This window comes from Haemaphysalis longicornis, unplaced genomic scaffold (assembly GCF_048455015.1).
Source record: "Haemaphysalis longicornis isolate Haplotype H1 unplaced genomic scaffold, Haemaphysalis longicornis Haplotype H1 scaffold_9, whole genome shotgun sequence".
Lineage (NCBI taxonomy): Eukaryota > Metazoa > Arthropoda > Arachnida > Ixodida > Ixodidae > Haemaphysalis > Haemaphysalis longicornis.
Genome location: NW_027526460.1, coordinates 144,758,508 through 144,779,120, shown reverse-complemented (window position 1 = coordinate 144,779,120; position 20,613 = coordinate 144,758,508). Strand labels below are relative to the sequence as shown.

The 20,613-nt window shown below is 49.7% G+C and overlaps 1 protein-coding gene across 6 annotated transcripts in view; it reads right to left on the bottom strand.

The window, feature by feature from the left end:
- Positions 1-20,613, bottom strand: part of LOC144153655 (complement C2-like) — a 146,472-nt gene that overhangs the window by 119,725 nt on the left and 6,134 nt on the right. The gene's annotated exons all lie outside the window — the stretch shown is intronic.

Below are 20,613 nucleotides of genomic sequence, written 5' to 3'. Positions count from 1 at the left end.
ATCTACTGGATACTAGGCCACCCCAACTCGAAGCTAACGCAGCAGGACTTCCTCTCAGCGAACGAGCTCACCAAGGAAGTCATTTCGAGGCGGTGCCAGTAGAAGTTTTCCTTTAACACCAGCAGTTCTTCTATGGGGGATACTGGAAGAAGTGGTAGTGGCAGTGGCGCTTAATTGAGGGCCAGCAGTTATACATTCAATGTTAAGTTAGGATTTAAAAGCCACTGAAACTTCATTTGCTCAAACATTTATTGTGGCTTCAACTGCAAATGTACATTTTCTGATTACCAGAAGTCTACAGCCTTATGTTATCTGCAACGCGCTGAACATTACAGAAAAATCTTCAATAATTTTCACTCAACGTAAAAGTTGTCGGAAATGCAGCGCAGTGACTCGCCAGAGGTGCTGTGGCGCCGTTGTCCGCCTGTTGCTACCAGCCCTCACGCTATCCCTTTCCCCCCTGTCACTCCTCTCAACCAATTGAAGAGTTTGTGTCAATGCAACTCAAATTTCCCGCCTTCGCAGCACTCGCGAACCCCTCTTCCACGAACAGTACGAGGGGGAGTTCTGTTCACTTTGTGCTTGGTTTCATCTCGACGTGCCGGAACCTTTCTGCGCTGTTTTGAGCGTGTTGCTTTTTGTCTTCCGCGGCCACTTTTTCCGCTTACTATCGTACAAATCAACCCAAATAGCGTTCCTAACTAACGGGACGAGGTGGCTGCTGGTTGATTACATAAGTTTTGCTTCGATTGTACATGCAGTCTTCTTTGCGCGAAATTCTGGAAGCATGTGTGGCAAGTGCCAGCATTTCACGAATTTCGAATGGTTATGACTGTATACACCGCTTGTTTAAGTATTCTTTTATCTATTGGCCGGAGGCTGAATTGAGGGACAAGCCACGTTCTCCCACACTTCCTAATTATTGCGGAAACGTGGAGCGTGCCGAGGAGGTCAATTTTTTTCATTCTTAGCAGTGACCAGAGAACTATTTGACTTCGAGTCAAGAACAGGCATTTCCGGTTGCTTCATATCGGTCGATCAGGCGAAAGCCTTCGACAGAGGGGAGCACCGGTACCTGCTCGGTGTCTTAGGTCTCCACGGCTTCCCGTTAGAATTTTAAAGCAAAGCTTTACTAATCTAGTCCAGTGGTTTCGCCATCGTGGACGAAATAGCTGTGCCGCACGTGACTATCTGGGCCGCGGTACGCCCACAGCGGCGTTCGCTAGCAGACAGCGCCAGCGTCAGTGCAGGCTAAGCGCATGCGCTCTACGCAGCTGGTTCGCCGCCTGGCCACGTGGCTCACCACGTGCATGCGAGCTTGGCCATGAATAAGAGCGGTGCCGGGCCGCCGTCTCTTATCTTGCGCAGGAGCTGGAGGATTTGAGCCGTCGGCGGAAACAGGCGTCTGACCCACCTCGGATATCGCCTGGCGAGCTGCTTCACTGGAGGAATGCCACGCGAAGCTAGCGTCGGAGACTGAGGAAGAGCGAGCGGTTCGACTCGGAACACGCCGGAAGCGGGGCCACAACCGCAGACAAAGTCAAGCTTTGGACGAATAGTATAGTATTTCTAGCTGAAGCGAAGGCTAAACAAGTGAAACCAAAACTCGAACAGTGAGAACCAAGCTTTCACTTTGCATTTCTTTGGTTAACTGAGCTAAGCCGCAGCCATTTTTTAGCTTGCGTTAGGTTGGCTTACTCGAACGTGACTGCTCAGCTACTTGTTGGTGGCCGCGTCAGTGAGCGCTTCACACTTACGGGCGGCATCAGCCAGGATTGTCCCTGGTCCACCTCGCTCTTTTCCCTATGCCTGGACCCCCTTCTGCTTTGCGTGGCAGCGTGTCCCTCCATCCGCGGCTTTCCGATACGTGGTCAAGGTCCGCTGTCACGTGGACCGTGACAGCGGACGTGCTACGACGATAAGGCGGGCCCCTAAAGTTCTCTGCACTTAAAACACCGTGCCTTCCATAGAAACTAATGCAGTGACACCACAACGGCTAAAAACGCTTCTCAGGACTATCGCAGTGTACGATATCGCAGTTTCATCTATTTAAAGATAAAAATGTTCCAGGACGAATCTCTATGTGCTTAAACGCAACGTCCGTCTCCGCCCAGTAAGGAACTCCGAAGGAACCACTGAGCACGCGCGAAAAAAGGAAATCTAGCTGGAGGGTACTTAGTAGCAAAAGGAGAGGAAATGGTGTTTTTCACCTCAAAGTAACCCATGTTCGTGGCGTACACGCACTATCGCAGTAAGGCGCACACAAGTGAAGTGTGAGGAAGCTAACAGCAAACAGGAGTTCTGGCTGTTTCGCAGCGTGGGTGTGATTTAGCGCACCCTGCGAGTGTGTGCACGTGTCAGTTGTGAGGGAGCAAAGGGAGATGCAACGTCGCGTATAACGAACAGCGGAAAAGACACGGAGGGGACTCCGCCCGCCACCACCGTGCCGCCGACACCCTTGATTTTAGATGCAACGCATCTCCTTAACTCGCCTTGTGCCGTGTCGTTGTCGCGGCGTAGTCCGCATCCCTCCCCCATTCTCCTCTCCGCGGCAGCTGCGTGCTCCGCCGCTCTCACCGCAGCGCCAACTGTGCGTCAGCGCGATCATTGCGCGGCTTGCGCTCGGCTGCGCTCGCTCCCGTCGCCATGCCAGCTGTGCGTTAGCGCGCAGCTTTCGCTCGGTTAAAAAATTTACACCATTTTCCCGCGAGGGGAACCATGTGGTAGATGCGACGCATCGGGGGTGAACATGCTGCGTAAATAGGATACACAACAACAGCAATCCACACGCTCACATCGCTAACATAACGGAAACGCAACGGCAACCCCCGATGCGTCGCATCTACCCCATGGTTCCCCTCGCGGGAAGATGGTGTAAATTTTTTCCGTGGCACTCAGCGCAAGCGTAAGCATGGAGTCTACACTACAGCCCGTGGTATTCACGGTAGCTTTTCGAAGCCGCATGGGTGATATTTAAGCTATACATTCTAGTAAGCCCAAGGCAAACATGTCTCCGTCTCCAAGGTGACACAAAATTGCGTAACACAGTTAAGAAACGCTGTAATATACCCGCGTAAAAAATTTCACATAGACACCGGGACCGCCCCTTTTTGGCTTCGCTGGTCGGCCATCTCCAAAAGTGTAAGGGCTCTAAATTTGTTGTTCCTTCATTCAAAATTTGCAGAGGCACGTTCCTCATTTCTTATCTGGATGCTGGTTTGCCAGTGTGTCGTCGTATAGCTGACATCAGCGAATGTGGCAAAGTGTTGCGGCCTTGCCGGATTTACCACATTAGTGTTCGGATGATTCCTGAATCATACCGGCCTGTTGCAACCATGGAAGCGAATGTCAGCCGCACTTCGAGGAATAAAATGTGAATGGAATTTACTAGTTGTCCCTCGGAATTGGATGAGGATAGAAACAGCACCGGCTTTTCGGAAGAGGTGTGGGGATATTTTGCGAGGACGCAATCATTAGAAGACGACGGCCTTTCAACATCTTGCAACCACATCCGTTAAACCGAAGAGGTTGATTGCCACACTTGATGTCTTATGGGTTCGTGCGACCGCCTGTTTGACATTGGTGGTTTTATACCAAGTGAACTAACCAAAAATGAGAAGTTGCAAAACAACACAATGTTCACGGCGACCCCAGATGGGCGAAAGCAGCTGTAGCCTATCATGGGCGCCGCACTCCAGCGACGTGCCAGAGCCCGCAGCAGCTCTAAGGCGTCCACGCGGCCTCCCACATCGGAGATTCCCGCCTCTTCTTCCACGTTAATCGGCTTACTCAGAAGCAGAAAGAAGTGAGTTTTAAAAGGCGATGTAGCTAGGTGTAGGTAAACGACTGAATTTTGGCCTGTATTTTACATTTAGGTCCCGCATAAATAAAACCAGATGTCAAACTCGCCTGCTGGACGTCGGTTTATGTCGACCTGTAACCGAAGCGAACCAGACGAAAATTCCAGCGCCCACTTCTAGGTCTGCTTGCTGGTGAGTCGCTGACATTCTGGCAACGTGAGGGTCACTGGTTTCTCGCCAGTGGGCCACCTGTCGCAGTGGCTTGCGCAAGGCGGGAAGGGGGGATTTGGGCGAGAGCGAGCACCGTTCTCCAAATTTTGTAGCGTAAGCTACACTGGCCGAGGTTGAGCAGTTTCTCGTGGACCTTGAAGGGTCGTGCTGCGCAAGCGCGAGGACCATTGGATTGGGATTAATTGGATTGAATTTGTATTAGATTGAATTGGATTGGATTTTCAATCCGAGTACGGGTGTGAAGAGAATTGGGTCTCCACATTTGCCGGTCTGCGCATTCCAGAGCAGTGACGTCATAGCCACGGCAGACGCACTCGTGCCGGCGCGTGCCCAGCTGTACGCCTCCGTTGCGCACCAGCCAAGTCTGACGCTGCGCCGGAGCCGCTTCATAGCCGCTTCGCGTGGCTCCTAGAGAGCCTTGCTGCGCTTGCGCGAGGAGTGACTGGACTGGACTGGACTGGACTGGACTGGACTAGACTGGACTCGACTGGACTGGACTAGACTGGACTCGACGGGACTGGACTAGACTGGACTGGACTGGACTGGACTGCAGGATTGGATTGGACTGTTTTGGATCGTAGTGAACTGGACTGGACTGGATTGGATTGGATTCGAAATCGTTTTAGCAGCAGTAAGCAAGATAATCAGCTAATCCTAGGCAAACAGGAAACCTAAGAATAACCAGCTGAACCTTAGCTCACGCAATCTATATCCTGTAATAGCCGAGCTAAGCCACTGCTAATTTTTGAGCTGGTTGGGGGAACCGGTGGAGTGAGCGGAAAGACGAAGAATCTGGCGCTGTCGATCATCAAATAGCTCCTGATAATTACAGTGGCCGCAAGCTTCGCAAGAAGTGTACGCTTCTTTGGCATCTGCTCTCACGTTTTAGCGTTCTATATATTCACCCAGGTTTAGTCCCAGCTGTTTTGACAGCCGCAAAGAAAATCACGAATGAACAAAATAAGACATCCCCCTCGCGAGGGGCACGATCAAATGCACAGCATTTCCGAGGGGGTGCGCCGGCAAGTCGTATCTCTTGATCGCGGGACCCGTGTCGCCATCTTTTGGAAGCGCGGGACAACTTGTGGCGCTTTCGAAACAAACGAGAAATGAGTGAAGGATATAAGGCGCGTTCGGTGCATTGAAATCTGTGTCGGTTTCGTGGCTCGGTCGGTTGTGCGCCGGGCACCTTGCGTTCCGCCCGCGGCGTCATGGGTTCGAAACCGGGCGCCGGAAACTGTTATTTCTTCCTGGCTGCGGACTACGACAGGGCGCGCATGCGGACTACGACAAGGTGCGCATGCGGACTACGACAGCGCACGCCAACGCCGCGTGACATTGTGAGTTACTAAAATGCTATGCATTTAAAAATCTCTAGGTCATCAACATTTCGCGGGTAAAATTTGATTGTCCAAGTGGTGGCATACACATGTGTAACCAGCGCGCCGTGCCTGGCGCATAGCATAGTCTGGTAACACCCAGTCGATCAGAGAGAGAGAGAAATACTTTATTTATGGCCAGCAGGGAGTGGGAGGTCGGCATGCGCAGAGCCTCCACATCCCACCCATGTTCACGACGTCTTCGGGACATGGCCCCGCCGGCGTAGGCGTGAGCGGTGCTCGAAAAGTACTCGGGAGTTCGTCCCTTTCCCCCCCGCCTGCGACTCGCTCCGCTTCTGCCTGGCGAGAGTAGCCTCGAGCTGCTGGACGGCTAGAGTTTGTGCGTCCGTGTCCGTCGAATATACGGCACTCGTTGTGGTATCCGGCAGCCGGCCGTTAGAGGTCGGCAGCTTCCACGGGGTGCACTGCGCAGTCCCACAGGATGTGGGCCAGAGTCGCGCGATGTTGCCCGCGCACACTACACACGTCACTGGCGTACACGTCCGGGCACACGTGACGCGCGAGCACCGGCGTGATCACTGACTGTGTTTGTAGTTGGCGTAGTAGCACTGCCTGCTGTCGTGTTAGTTCCGGGTGGGGCGCCGGAGCGGTGAGCCGGCTGAGCCGGTACCACTCCAGCACCTCCCCCTACGTGAGGAGGGGCTCCGGGTCCCACTCCACGTCGTCGTGTGCGCGTTATGAACCTATAATGATCCACGGGTGGGTGATTGGTGGGTCAAGGGTCACGCTCATCGGACACCCGCTGAGACACGAACAAACGGCGTCTGGTGCCCGTCGCCGGTTCTACTGAAGAGGCATTACTTCAGTTCTCACATTTTGCTAGGTCCTTATTGTTACAGAATCGTTATTTCAGAATTTCATTCCAACTTCGTTAATATATATTTTCACATTTTTATCAGGGCGAATTTTCACATTTTCTTGTAATCCTTTCGCATTCCTTTTTCAGAAAGTTCTAGAGCACCCCTTTGCCAAGTTTTAATCTCCGAGCACCATTAGGTTTACAAATATAAACGTTTTCTTTTTTTTGGCTTGGCAGTGGCCGGCTTGAGTCACAGCGGGTGTCACGGCAAGTAAAACAATCGCAGCTATCTTCAGCGACAGGATGGCCTCTTGAAGGCCGTACTCGCATTATCGCGGGACTGTTCCCACCGATTTACAAGTTCAAGGGGCCCTAACCATGGTTTCAAAGGTTGCGACTTACGTGCGCAATTGCTGCTGTAATATCAAAGAAACATCCTGCGTCAAAAATCGTTTAAGAACGACGAGTATAGCTGAGTTATCATTCCTTAAAGGGACCCTGCAACACTTCTTTCAACTTTTTTTTCGAAATCCTAAATGCTTGCAGAACGTAGTCACCCAACACACCCAGTACTTAGATAAAGGGGTCGCAAAAAACCTCAGCCAAAAATTACTGCTATATGCCCATCAGATAACTTGTAAACTCGCTCAAAAGAGTTTTCTCTCTTTCGCGGTGTTGACGTCGTTCGACGGCTCGAATTACGTTCCTGAAGCCATGTAGCGGCCGTTGGCCGGTTTTCCTTCAGTTGCAGGAATGAACGCTTTTCGATTGCAACTTAAAAAAAGCCACAAAAATCAAGCAGAAATGGAAGGCGTATCGGGTGCGACGAGCAACTCCCGCAGTGCCGCTCCATGCTGGCGATAATATATAGCTTTCGCAGTGGTTCCAGACGCGAAGGAAAGAGTGAAAGCGCTTATGGAAAGTGTTGCAGGGTCCCCCCTTTAAAAATGGCCAGCTACAAGGCCTCTCATCGCTCCTCCAAAGCACTGTGGAAGCTTTGGCGTCACCAACCAGGCGAACACCACCTACAGAAACAGGGCAAGGCTCGACTTACGCGCAGCTTTTGGCTCCGCGTGGAGGTACGTCACTCTATTTTTCTCCTACAACTGCCCAGCGGGGCCGGTCGGCCGAGGCCGGCTTGAGCTGTTCGATGACCGCGCTCCTCGCGTCGGCCAAATTTTGAATAGGGGAAACGGGCGTATGAAGGCCAGGTAGGGGGTGCCAAAAAGAACATGCTCGCTTGCGACAGTAATTGAAGATTTACAGCGGCGACTAGCGCTTCGCTAGCGTTTCCGCATGCGATGCTGTCGAGGCGAATAGGTCCCTATATACAGTGTGTTGCGACGATAACTGGAACACTTTAAATTAAACTTTTTTCCTGAGCGATCCGCCGCTCTGTTCACGCTCAAACTTCACAAAAAGGTCGCATTTTGTGGTTTATTTTGTTTGACACCGGGAACAACAACGATAGTTACCTGTTTATTCTGAAAATAAATAAAAACGATGTTCGCCTATGGGAAAATGGCGGCGATTTGGACGTGCGAGCCCGAAAACCTGGTTTTCTGATCGCCTGTTAGCTCATTTCTAGGTGCATTTTCTGATCGTCTGCTGCACCATTTGGCTCCGTACGTGAATTCCAAACATGCGTTTCACTCTGCAGGTGGTTCCGTCGTTCCAACATCAACTTGCGCTGGCTCGCACGTCCAAATCAGCGGCCATTTTCCCATAGGCGAAAATCGTTTTTATTTATTTTCAGAATAAACAGGTAAGTACCGTTGTTGTTCCCGGTGTCAAACAAAATAGACCACAAAATGCGACCTTTGTGTGAAGTTTGAGCGCGAACAGAGCGGCGGATCGCTCAGGAGAATTTTTTAAAGTGTTCCAGTTATCGTCGCAACACCCTGTATGTATACGAGTCCCACACCGTCGGAATAGGCTTAGCATCGGCTCAGTTATACAGTCACTGCTTGGCGCACTGACAACGACCACCAACGAAATCTTTCACTGCTCTTACCCCAATTCACGCATTTAGAAACTGGTTTTCAGCAATAGTTCTGTTCTGGCGGGCGGTGACAAGTTTTAGGTGCTGCGGTGTAGGCCGTATCGTGCATGCACCGCAGAGAGGGCTCTCTATCCACCGGCGCACGTGCAGGCAGATGCTTGCCGCGGTCGAGTGAGTAGCAGCGTTTCCGCCTGTAGAGATTCTCCGTGTTTTTCAGCGTTATTCATACCCTGTAAGCTACGCGCTATATATGATTGATTGTAGAGTTTAACGCGGCGACGCAAGGCAGGCGATGAGGCGCCGCAGTGGAGGGCTCCGGATCAATTTTGACCACTTGGGTTATCTTTAACGTACGCCGAAATCTCGTACACACGGGCGTTTTTATTTTCTTCCTCCATCAGCAAAGCGGCCTCCGCCGCGGGGAATCGAACCCACGTCCTCGTGCTCAGCAGCACAGCGCCTTAGCCACTGAGCCACCGCGGTGGGTACGCGCTATGTCTACAAACTCAGCTAAGGTCGTGTGACGGATAGCGACGATCGCCATCGTCCATACTAAGGTGCCGCCAGTGCCGGTGCGCCGCTCACCGGAACCGCACCCGCGTTTCCCTCAGAGGCCAGAACGCTGATTGGCTACAACATTTAAAGGGGCCCACAATAGCGGTGCCGTACTGTGCGGTGCTTCATGCGTGATAGAGGCTGCGTCGGAGCATTGTTCCGCACGTCATAGGGCGTCAGTATAGCTGCGAGGAAGCGGTACGTAAACGAGGAAAGAAAGAAACTATCTTTTTTGCGTGTTTGTGCGGCCCCTGCGTTACGCAAGGGTGGATAATTTGGTATACGTTCTCGTGAAAAGGTACTCTAGCGTTTGTGGCATTCAAATTACAACCTTCCGAAGCTTATTTAGGGCCCCTTTAAATCAACTGACGAGCCGCATTTCCGGTAAACTGACAGCCCGAATGCGAAATGGAAACAAAATAGCCACTGTAGGCTCATTCCGCAAAGCGGCCTTTGCATTGTCTGGCGTTGCCCTTAAGCAGCTGAATTGGTTAAAACACCGTTCCGCTACATCGGACTGCCACTCACAAACAGTTAATGGTGAAAAAATAACAGCGCTCGTCGATACGCTATGTGTACAAACCGTAGTAGCCGCTAGCCTAAGCGGTCCATCGAGGGTACATCGACAAAAAGGACACCATTCGTTAGGTGTCGCCAAAAGAATCTTCGAAAAGCTAAACCAGACATTCCGTAACCCCGCACACTGAGCTACGAAGAGGAGAAACTCCAAATTCAGCTTTATGTTGAAGACGCCGTGACCATCCGAGGAAGGAGTGCGGCGGCTCTCCGGGGAAGACGCAGCCCACATTGCTGTGAACGCTCGAACAAGGGCTATCTATATATATATAATCGGCTTTTATGTACAAAATGCGAAACTATGCTTTTTGAACACCTTTCGCAGTGCAAAAGGCTTCCAGATTTTCGAGAGCACAAGGTTGCCTAACCTCCTCACAGCCCTGCCAAAAGGCCACCATTGTTTCGATAAATAGTTTTTCGGCTTGGAATAGCGTTCAAACAGCGAAGGAGGACGCTAATATATTTTCAGCGGCCGCTTTGGCTGGCTCAACTTCAAACCAGCCATTGATCGTAGCTATACAATTGAGCGCAGCATTGGCCCGCTATTCCACTGGCCAGACGCCAGTGGATCCCTCGTCAGAAAGCTAGCGCCTCAGCTCATTTCTTCAAAACTGCCTAAAAAAAGAGTCCAACCGAGAAACTATGTCTCAGTATCCCTGCAGGCATGCCCAAAAACATCGTCCGCGTGAAACTTCTCCCGCTTTCCCTCTTCTTTTTGTCTGGCTCTATGCCGTACCCGTGCAAGTATGGAGTGCTGCCTGCTCCGGAATTACCCATAAGAGCCAAACAAGCTAGGAGCCAAACAAGCTGGGAGCTTTTGTTTGGCATAAGAGCCAAACAAAAGCGATACAGCCGCAGGGGCTAAGAATCTCTGGTTCCGACAGGCCGCCATTGAAACTTGACCCTGGCAACGTTCAACGCGCACACTTTGTCAAGCGAGGGAAACTTAGGTGTATAACTAGAAGAGCTCTCGGACATTAAGGAGGATGTTATAGGGTTAAACGAAGCTGGATGAACTGGAGAAGGCTTCATGGAGCTCACTAGTGGCATATTGTGTGCTACACTGAACCACAAGAGAACGAAAAAACACGGGGCGGGATTTCTCTATCCACAGAGAAATAGCAGGAAACGTGGAGGAGTTTTTCAGTATTAGCGAGGGAGACGCTGCGGTTGTGATCAAGCTAAACAAGCGATACAGGTTAAAGACAGTACAGGCCTATGCGCCAACAACCAGCTATGATGACGAAGGCTTAGACAGCTTTGATGAGGATGTCGAATCTGCAATGACGAATGCAACAACACAGTAGTTCGCGATTGTGATAAGAAACTGTAAAGCAAAGGTCGGTAACAAGCAAATGGGAGAAAAGTCCATCAGAAACTTTAGAATAGAAAATCTTAACAGTCCAGGCGGTACACTGGTGGTATTTGCAGAGAGAAATAACCTGAGGTTGGTGAACACATCCTTTAAAAATTTAAAAAACGAAAAAAGAGGAATTGGATATTGAAAAGTTCGGATGGCGCAACAAAAACGAAATTGACTTCCTTTTAGGCGGCAACCTAGGTATTGTGCAAGACGTAGAGGTGCTAAGTAAGATTCCGAGCAGTTATCGCAGGGTGGTTAGATGCAAGCTGAGGCTGAATCTCAGGAGAGAAAGGAAGAAACTAATGAAATCTTATAAAACCCGAATGTACACAGTCAGAGCCAGATTGCTGGGATTTAAAATAACTCCTCAGAACAAATTCGCGCTCCTAGATGAGCAGAAAAAGGAAAGTGGAGACAGGGTAAATAGCACTCAACATCGGCAATCAGTGAATCAGCAGCCCATGCGGGAGAGGCGATATGTTGGTAACAAACTGAAAGATAACTAAGAAAACGAAAGAACTAAGTGCCGAAAGTATAAACACGAAAGTGTAAAGTACGGCAGATCAGGCTGAATGAATCGAGCTGTCGAAACTTATTGACAGAAGAAAAACACACTACATTCGTGCATATAACCAGCAGTGATCGAAGAAACGCGGCAAATGGGGGGAAGCTTGAAACAACATAAAGAAAGTTAGCCATTGGAAAAGACAGGATGTACGCACTATGAGACCAGCAGGGTAACATAAGGCAATACTTGAACGAGATAATAAAGCCATCAGAATGATTCTACACCAGAGTGTATGCGAGCGACGTCAGACAAGCGGAAACTACTGTGAGTGCAAGCTCAACTTGCGATGTTCCACTAGTAACTAAAGAAGAGGTAGAAGAGGGTTTTAAAGGCGTGAAAATAGGAATAGCTACAGGTGATGGCGGCATTACTGTGGATCTTCTGAAGGAGGGAGGAGATACTATTTTCGGAATGCTTGATGACTCAGAAAGTTCATATAGCCTGAATAAACGCCAACATCATTGTGATTTATAAGAAGGGAGATCCCAAGGACCCCAGAAATTATAGACCCATCAGCCTACTCTCGGTTGTGTATAAGGTTTTTTTTTTAGTTATAGCTAGCATCATTCGTGACAGCGCGGATTTTGAACAAGCGAGAGAGCAGGCTGGGTTTAAAGAGAGGGTACTCAACCATGCATCACATCAATGTTATCATTCGTGTGAAAGAAAAATTCATAGACTACAGAAACCCCTTTACATGACATTTATAGACTGAGAAATCGTTTGATTCCGTACTGAGCGCCGCCGTGAATAAGAGTTTTAATAGATGTGTAAAAGAAATGCGAGGGCAGGATAACCCTCCGCAATGAAAGCGATAATTTTCTGAACCGAAATGGAGTGAGACAGGGAGATACCATCTTCACAAAACTATTCATAGCATGTCTGGAATGTTTGAAAGCTTGACGGAGAAAGCAAAGGATTGAGGATAAACGCAGAATCGGATTCTGGACAAACGGGGAATACTTCAGCCATCTGATGTCTGCGGACGACATAGCCTTCCTGAAAGAGTCTGCAGAAAACATGCAAACAATGCTTGAGGAACTACAATCAGAAAGAATGGTCATGGAACTAAAAATAAATATGAATAAATCCAGAGTAATCAGGCATAGGCATTCCAAAAACGTCCGCTTCGGCTTACAAAAACCAAACGCTAGACGAAAAAAAAGAATACAACTGCCCCGTACAGATGGTTAGTGCTGACCCCAACCACGAGAGAGGAATCCCGCGCTGAATAGGGTTAGGTTTGGGAGCACTCGGCAAGCTCTCCCAAATATTGAAGATTAAGCTACCTCGGTCACTTAAAAAAGTTCAGAACCAGTTTATACTGCCTGCTATGACATACAGAGCTGAAACTTGGCGCCTTACTAAACAACTAGAAAGCAAACTTAGGTAGGTTCAACCGGCCATCGAACGAATAAAGTTAGGAGTAAAATTCCGGGACAAGAAACTAGCTACCTCGATGTGAGAGTAAACTAAAGTAAAAGATATCTTAATTAAAATAAAGAAAAATTAAGGAAGCTCCCACTAACACGTAAGAGTTGAAGATAGCGATGCTGTCGCAAGCTGCACGCAACCTTTACGCCCATCAGAAATTTGTAAGTCCACGATTGCAGCCGATTGGCTTCTACTTCGCTGCCGCAACGACCTTTTCTCCGTAATTGTTGTTCAAGTGTTAGCTTCTTTGACTTTTTTGGAAGTGGTAACGATTAGACATTACATTTGAAGGGACTGCCCTGTGACGCGTCTTTCTCGTTTCAAGCTAGTGTTGGGAGAATTACGGCAAAGGCTGGACCTTTTTTTAACAGATCTTGGCAAATCGTGGCTTGACTAATCTATGCTCGACAAACGTTCGCTAGCCTGGGAGGCCAACGAGAGGCATGCAGCCACTAGTAATGGGCATTGTCTTGGTTTTTAACTGGCCGTTGATAACTAATATACTTAAAATACATATCCAAGTGATCAAACCTATATGCTTGAGGTCACAATCATTTTTTTATCTTGAAAATGGTGCCTGTCAACTGATCCAAAAATAGAGACACACATAGTCTTGAGGTCCAAATCAATGCTTCGAAAGGCACGCGACTTTTATTATAATGACGTGCCAATACCCCACACACCGAGAGGCTCGTTTTCTAGCGTCTCGCACGATAGGCGGCCTGCTCCAAAAAAAAAAAAAACATTTTGAAGGGGCCACGCAGACAGAGTACAAGATAAAAAACTTGTATTTCGGGTTTTACAGTGCCCCCAGCGCTTGTCCGGCAGCAAACGATGTTGTATTCAATAACAAATTAAGGCATTTAGTGTAAAGTTTGATTCACCCGCCAAATAGTGTGTTTTTATGACGTCCACTATGAAATCCCCAGGGCGGGTATTCAAACGACCTGCCAGTGCATCAATAGGCTCTGCAGCCTTGTTTACCATCAATCGTCGGAGATGGCGTTACCCTACTGTGCTGGCACCGTTTTCCGGCGTTGCTTTGTTTTTGACCGCATCTGCACCTGGCTTATTTTTGTTGGGGTATAAAGTAATCGGTTCTGGGAACATGGGGTATTCTAGACAAACAGGGTTACTTAAGACAACGTCGCTTACCCCAATCGGCCAGCGTCGTGTAAGACAACCCTAAAGAGGCGGACTGCTCTGCGGCTAAAACAAGCATAGCGTGCCCAGTATCAACAGCAGTTAACATCGGTACTCCTGCGTTATCACGTATTTTCGTAACTTTCATTGTTTACCCCACCATTGTTCATGCTCTAAAATTAATACTCATTACATTTAAGCACAATAGCTCGGTCGGCAAGCTTTATAGGCCCTGCCTAATTTCCGCTTGCTCAGCCACGCGCACAGCTCGCTTCCACCGCTTGCGCGTGCTTGTGCACAGCTCGCGTTTGCTTTCTTAGCCAATCGCACAGCTCTGAATGTGTGGGTTCTCTTGCGGGAAATGAGCTAGTGGGTCGCATGGACATTCCCTTTTTTCCGAATTATATACCTTATTTGAACGAAGTGTGGGTTAAAACGTGTGTCAGAATGATTCTAACAAGCCAACCTTTGGAATGAACCAAATTTGTGTTTTGTCTGCATGGCCCCTTTAAATAAAAAAAAAACGTTAGGTGTCGAATTGTGTGTCAAAAGCTTCTTTTGTGTTGTCTTTGACCGGTATACAAAAGGGCCGCCAGCGTAAAGAGCGCACAAACAAGTTCGTGTTAGAGCGCGCTTTTATTCCGGGTCGGAAGAGTTTGAGCACAGCGCGATACCACTGCGACGTCTTCACGCGTTGCCAGGAATCGGAATACCCATGCGGGCCGCGTGACAAGTGAACATGACAGAATATGAGTAGAACATTGCGTCTTATCTTTGCAGAACCCCAATTCTGGGGTAGCCGCGGCGCGTGTCTTTATCCTGGTAGATGAAGTATTTTGGCCAAAGCACACACAAGCAAAAGCGAAGCAAGACATGCAACCACATTGTAACGGAAAAGAAGCCTGCCGGTGTAATCCGCGTCATAAGAGAAAGTACAAACCTAAGAGAGAGACGCAAAGTCGATGTAGCAGTCATAGTATCAAATATATAACTCGCGACGCTTTCACCTTCAATGAACGTAGGAGATTTACGTGTCCTGAGGAATTCTTTGTTCGCGTATACGAAAATACATGAAACCCCAGCCACAGAAGCTTCGCGCAATACCTAGAAACCGTGTGCAATTTTACGTAAAGCCGTCAGCAGCTAAAACGTTATTGTATTTTTTTTTGTGAGTATTCGGGCTCTTGAGAACCAGCCCACAACAATGCAAAAGAGGCATAGAATTGGCTAATCGCAGCAACAAACACATCTCCATGCTGCTCATCTTGACTACTTAAGTAAAAACACGCCCTAATACCTAATTTGTTCATACGCAATGCGAGTTGAAGCTGTATGTTTCGCCGTGTTTAGACAGCGCCAGTTTAGGGTAGTGCTACAAAAGTCATCACGCAAACCAATTGTTAAGCAGTTTGTTTGGTAGAGTAAAACAATGCCGTCCCTGATCTTCTTCTTTAAACTGGCTTTGCAGACCTTCCTATTTTACTGTGCATGGTTTACTGACACAGCCTGGAATTATCTCTCGGTCTCATACATATACACTGGTTCCCTGCACTATCAGGTGTAGGAAGAAATGTATCCCAACGCCTCACAGAGCATTTCGCAACCTCGTTATCACGCTACTGACGGTCGGGCGAAAGAAGTACCCTTCACTTATTATGCCCGTGCAACAAACAGCCAGCGAGAAAACGTTAGGCATTGACTGTAGGTGAGTGCTAGACAAGAGCTAAAGCGTGCTAGTTAATGGAACGGGGTCCTGACTTGCAACGACCCCTCACACACACTTTCCATCATGTTTCTTGCAAAAACGAAGAAGGTCTGGTATTTCTGGACATTGGTTTGTGTAGAGCGTACGCCTTCAGCAACGATTCTGAGTGAGAGCTAGATTACATAATTTGGATATAGCCATTATTTTCTGTTGTGATACACGTTCTATCAAAGGTGTTTTGGAGCAGTCAGGCCGCCTTTAACAAGGCTTACCCGCCGCGGTGGCTCAGTGGCTGAGGCATTGGGCTGCTGAGCACGAGGACGCGGGTTCGATTCCCGGCCGCGGCGGCCGCTTTTCTGGTGGAGACGAAAAACAAAAACGGCCGTGTGACGAGATTTCGGCGCACGTAAAATATCACCAGGTGCTCAAAACTAATCCGGCGGCATCCACTATGTTGGGCTTCATCGCGTGCGTTGCGTCGGCGCGATAAACCTACAATCGATCATTCGATCAAAGAAGGCAGCCAGGTGTGAATAAAAAGGTAACACGGGTTCTAAGATACGAAGTGGGGTTGAAGACGTCAGTTAAGACAACTCATCTTTTTTCGAAACTTGCACATCAGTTGCTTTTACTACAGTCCTCCTAGGTAAGGCTTACAACGATAAACGGAAACGACACCTTCTTCTTAAAAGAATGGCAAAAGAGTAGAAAAGTTGGCCTGTTTGTAATACACGCTTACAGAAACAAAATCGCTGAATAAACATAGCTGATGACGAAATTAGCGATGTGGACGAACTCTGGATGCCAACTGATATATGTTTGGGAAAGGTGCACCCCTTCAATGTTAACTGTGGGCGACATAACATTATGCATAAAAGCACAGAAATGGCCAACACCTTACAAAAAACGTGTTTGCTAACTGCGCCACTTATTGTACCTGTCACAACAACCAAGCAACTGTGCATACAGTGTAGTAATTGTATAAGGGTAGTGTCAGAAGAAAAGTACCCGCCGCGGTGCTCAGTGGCTATGACGTTGTAGTGCTGAGCACGAGGATGCGGGCTCGTTTTCCGGCCGCAGAGGCCGCTTTTTTTGAGGGAGGAGAAAAGCGAGAACGCCTGTGTGTTTGACACTTCGGCGGAGGCTAAACCTCCCTAGGGGGTCAAAATTAATCCCGAACCTTCCCCTACGGCACGCCTCATCGCCTGTGTGGCGTCAGGGCTTTAAACCCCCCCAGTTACAATCAGATAAAAAGTGCTTCCCTTCAGTTCCCGGCAGATAGTTTACCTGCCGTGATGCGTTGTGGCTTGCTTCATCCGACAGGCCTGATAACTGTGGTAGCTCGGTTTACAAAGAAATGCCCACTGGTATCCTCGCTGGGCTGCAAATGTCGTTGAAAGACGGTAGTCTTCTGCCAACCCTGCCAGGTAAGTGCCTTCCTTCTCTTTCCCGCCCACCTCTCACACTCTTTCCCTCAGTTTTCCCACTGTTAACACGGGAGACGTTTGCTCAAGTGAATTCAATTTTGCCACGTACCACTGCCCTCGCTCCTTAAATTTCAAACCTTTTTATTTCTGTTGAACATGTAATGCCGCGCAGAGGGACTACAGTGAGCGCTTTTTGTATTTCTGGGTCAAAACATTTGTGTCAACATGTGTTTTCATTTCTCACCGCCAAATTAAGCTGCCTTCTGCTTCTGAATAAACAAACGTCGCAAATACACCTTTTGTGTAGACGTTCTTTCTTGAATGAGCCTATTAGCATATTTTTGCTCAGAAATGTTGACTCGCCGTCCAGGAGAGGAACACTCAACTAATAACGAGCCACCCTATTTTCGCTCAACAGCAAGGTACCCAAGCTCCCGGTAACAACTTACACCTCGGACAAACATGGTCACCGAACCAGCAAGTATAGTCGTGTGGCAGTAGAACTGCCGCGGCCTCCAACGGAAGCGCGCAGTGATCCAACAACACATCGAGCGCGCCAACCGAAAACCCGACGTGCTACTATTACAAGAGACTCTCACTGCCACACCGTCCTTTCCCGGCTACAGAGTGCACGCCGGCCCTCCAGAGGGCAGGGGCCTGTGCACCCTGGTCAAAAATGGACTGACCTTCGTGGAGCACGTACTCAAAACGTCAAGACAGAGCACACATTCACGGAGCTCGTGCTGACCAAACGCAGAAAGGAAAGCGTTTTTTATTAAACATATACAGCAACCCGTCGCAAAGGCTACAGCGGTTCAAGTCGGCGCTGCACAAGACGAGCACCGCAGCGGGGAGGTCAAAGCTACTGGCGGGCGGAGACTTCAACGCCATGGATCAGACGTGGGGATACACCAAGAGCAATGCCAAGGGGAGGAACCTAGCACAAGACGCACTAGAACTAAACTACACCCTCATCACGGACTCGGCATACCCCACAAGAATCGGAAACTTCTTCTCTCGCGACACCACACCCGTCCTCACGTTCGTCAAGAACGACTAACCGGTCACCATCACCTGGAGAAACACTGGAGAAGACCTGGGAAGCGACCACACCATCGTCGAAATCATCGTGCCCACGTCGGGAGAACAACCAAGCAGTACAAGAAAGTACACCTGGGTCGACTGGACCGAGTTCAGGAAGCTCAGGCATCGAGAAGAAGCCGAGACAGACGAGATCACGGACGTCGACACGTGGACTCAAAAGATTGTCCGAAACGTGCGCGACTAGACGCGAGAAATCGAGACCGACGTAGATACAGACAGGATGGACAGCCGACTTGCCCACCTCATCGAGGCAAAGAAATCCATAAAAACACGATGGAAAAAGCAGAGGCTTAACAGAAGGCTCCGCAAGAAAGTGGCCAAGCTCAACCGCACGATCGAAGAGCACTGTCACATGCTCTGCAGCCAGCAGTGGAACGAGCTATGCAATGCGGCTTACGGCCAGCTACACAACGGCAAGACATGGAATTTACTCAAACAGCTACTTGACGAGACCAAAACCAAGTCCCACCAAAGAGACCGTCTCGCCAAACTTCTGCATCGAGAGACTACGGAGACAGGAGCTGCCACCCTGCGAAAGAAGCTCCAAGACAAATACGTCCCGATGACACCGTCGGTCGACCATGGTCCATACCGCGGCCGACCCAAGGTGCGTCTGGACAGGGACATAGAAATTGAAGAGGTACGCACTGCCCTTTACGACCTGCACAGCTGTTCGGCCCCTGGGCCGGACCTCATCACAAACAAGGCCCTAAAAAATCTCGACGACCACTCCATCGAGAACCTTACGGCGTATTACAACAAATGCTGGAGGAGCGGTACCCTGCCGAAGCAGTGGAAAAGGGCCAAGACAATTCTCATACCAAAACCCGGGAAGCCACTAAGCGCGGACAACCTCCGCCCCATCTCGCTCACGTCCTGCGTGGGCAAGGTCCTGGAACACGTCCTACTCAACCGGTGGCAAGAGTTTCTCGAAAACGAAGACCTCTATCCCGAGACGATCATCGGCTTCTGCCAACACCTGAGCACGCAGGACGCCATGATCCAAATCAAACGTCAAGTCATCGACGGCGAAACCAGGGACACCAAAGCCACCCTCGGGCTTGACCTGCAGAGTGCATTTGATAAAGTCACGCACTTGGTCATCCTTTCGCAGGTATCCAATCTAAACTTAGGTGAAAGGTCGTACGAATTTATTAATGTCTTCCTCAGCGGTAGAACGGCAGAGCTCAGAGCTGGCGACCTGAAGATGGATGAGAAGGCATTAGGTAGTCAGGGAACCCCCCAAGGCTCCGTAATCTCTCCCATGCTCTTGCACCTCGTTGTGATACAAGTTGCCAAAAGACTATGGCAGCTTGAAGGACTGAACCACACGATATACGCGGACGACATCACGCTGTGGGTGGACGGGGGCAGCGATGCCCACATAGAATCTACACTGCAGACGGCTGTCGACGCGATCGAAGAAAGCTTGGAAGGCACGGGACTGCGTTGCTCCCCCACCAAGTCCGAGCTCCTGATCTACCGACCGAACAAAACGCACAGAATCAATCAGCAAAGGGAGCACGAAAACATCAAAATCCGAACCAGGGACGGCAACACAATACCGAAGGTCAGCAAGATCCGAGTCCTAGGGATGACGATCGAAGCGCTCGGTAGGAACGGAGGCACCGTCACCCGCATCACGGGAAAGGCGGCGAAAGCGACAAGACTGCTCAAGCGCGTTACCAACAAGAACGGAGACATGAAGGAGGAGAACCTCAGCAGACTCATACACTCCTTCGTACTTTGCCACATAGCGTACGTGGCAGCCTTCCACAAGTGGATGAAAAGCGAAAAGAACAAGCTAGACATCTTAATCCGGAGGGCCTACAAGACAGCCCTCGGCCTACCCGAAACTACCAACACGAAGCGTCTCCTCCAGCTGGGCATGCACAACACGCTCGACGAGATGGCCGAAGCGCAAAGAACCGCTCAGTTGGAACGACTGTCGTCGACCAAGGCCGGCAGAGAGATCCTGTGCAAACTAGGCATCAGTTATCACGAACAACAGGGACCAAAACGCCCCGTTCCCGACCACGTACGGCGGAACGTACGGGTAGATCCCTTGCCGAGGAACATGCACCCGGACTTCCACGAAGGCAGAAGACGCGTTCGAGCCAAAACACTAACAGACCTGCACGCGAAAGACCCCGGCGCCAGATACGTGGACGCAGCCGAATATGCTGGCCGCAACGGCTTCGCGATTGCCGTGGTCGACTGCGAAGGCAACTTGCGGCATCCGCCAGCACGTCAATCACGCAAGTTGAGGAAGCGGAAGAAATAGCCATCGCCCTGGCCATCGTAGACCAAGAATGTCACACGATCCTCACCGATTCCAGACAGACGGTGAGAAACTACGCGAAAGGAAGAATTGCCTCAACGGCGGCAGGCATTCTGAGCCGACAGGCAGACCGCGACAAGAGGATTCGTATCAAGTGGTTCCCGGCGCACGCAGGCGCAGCGTCGGAGAAGAATGCCAACCACAACGAAACGGCACCCGCCCGAG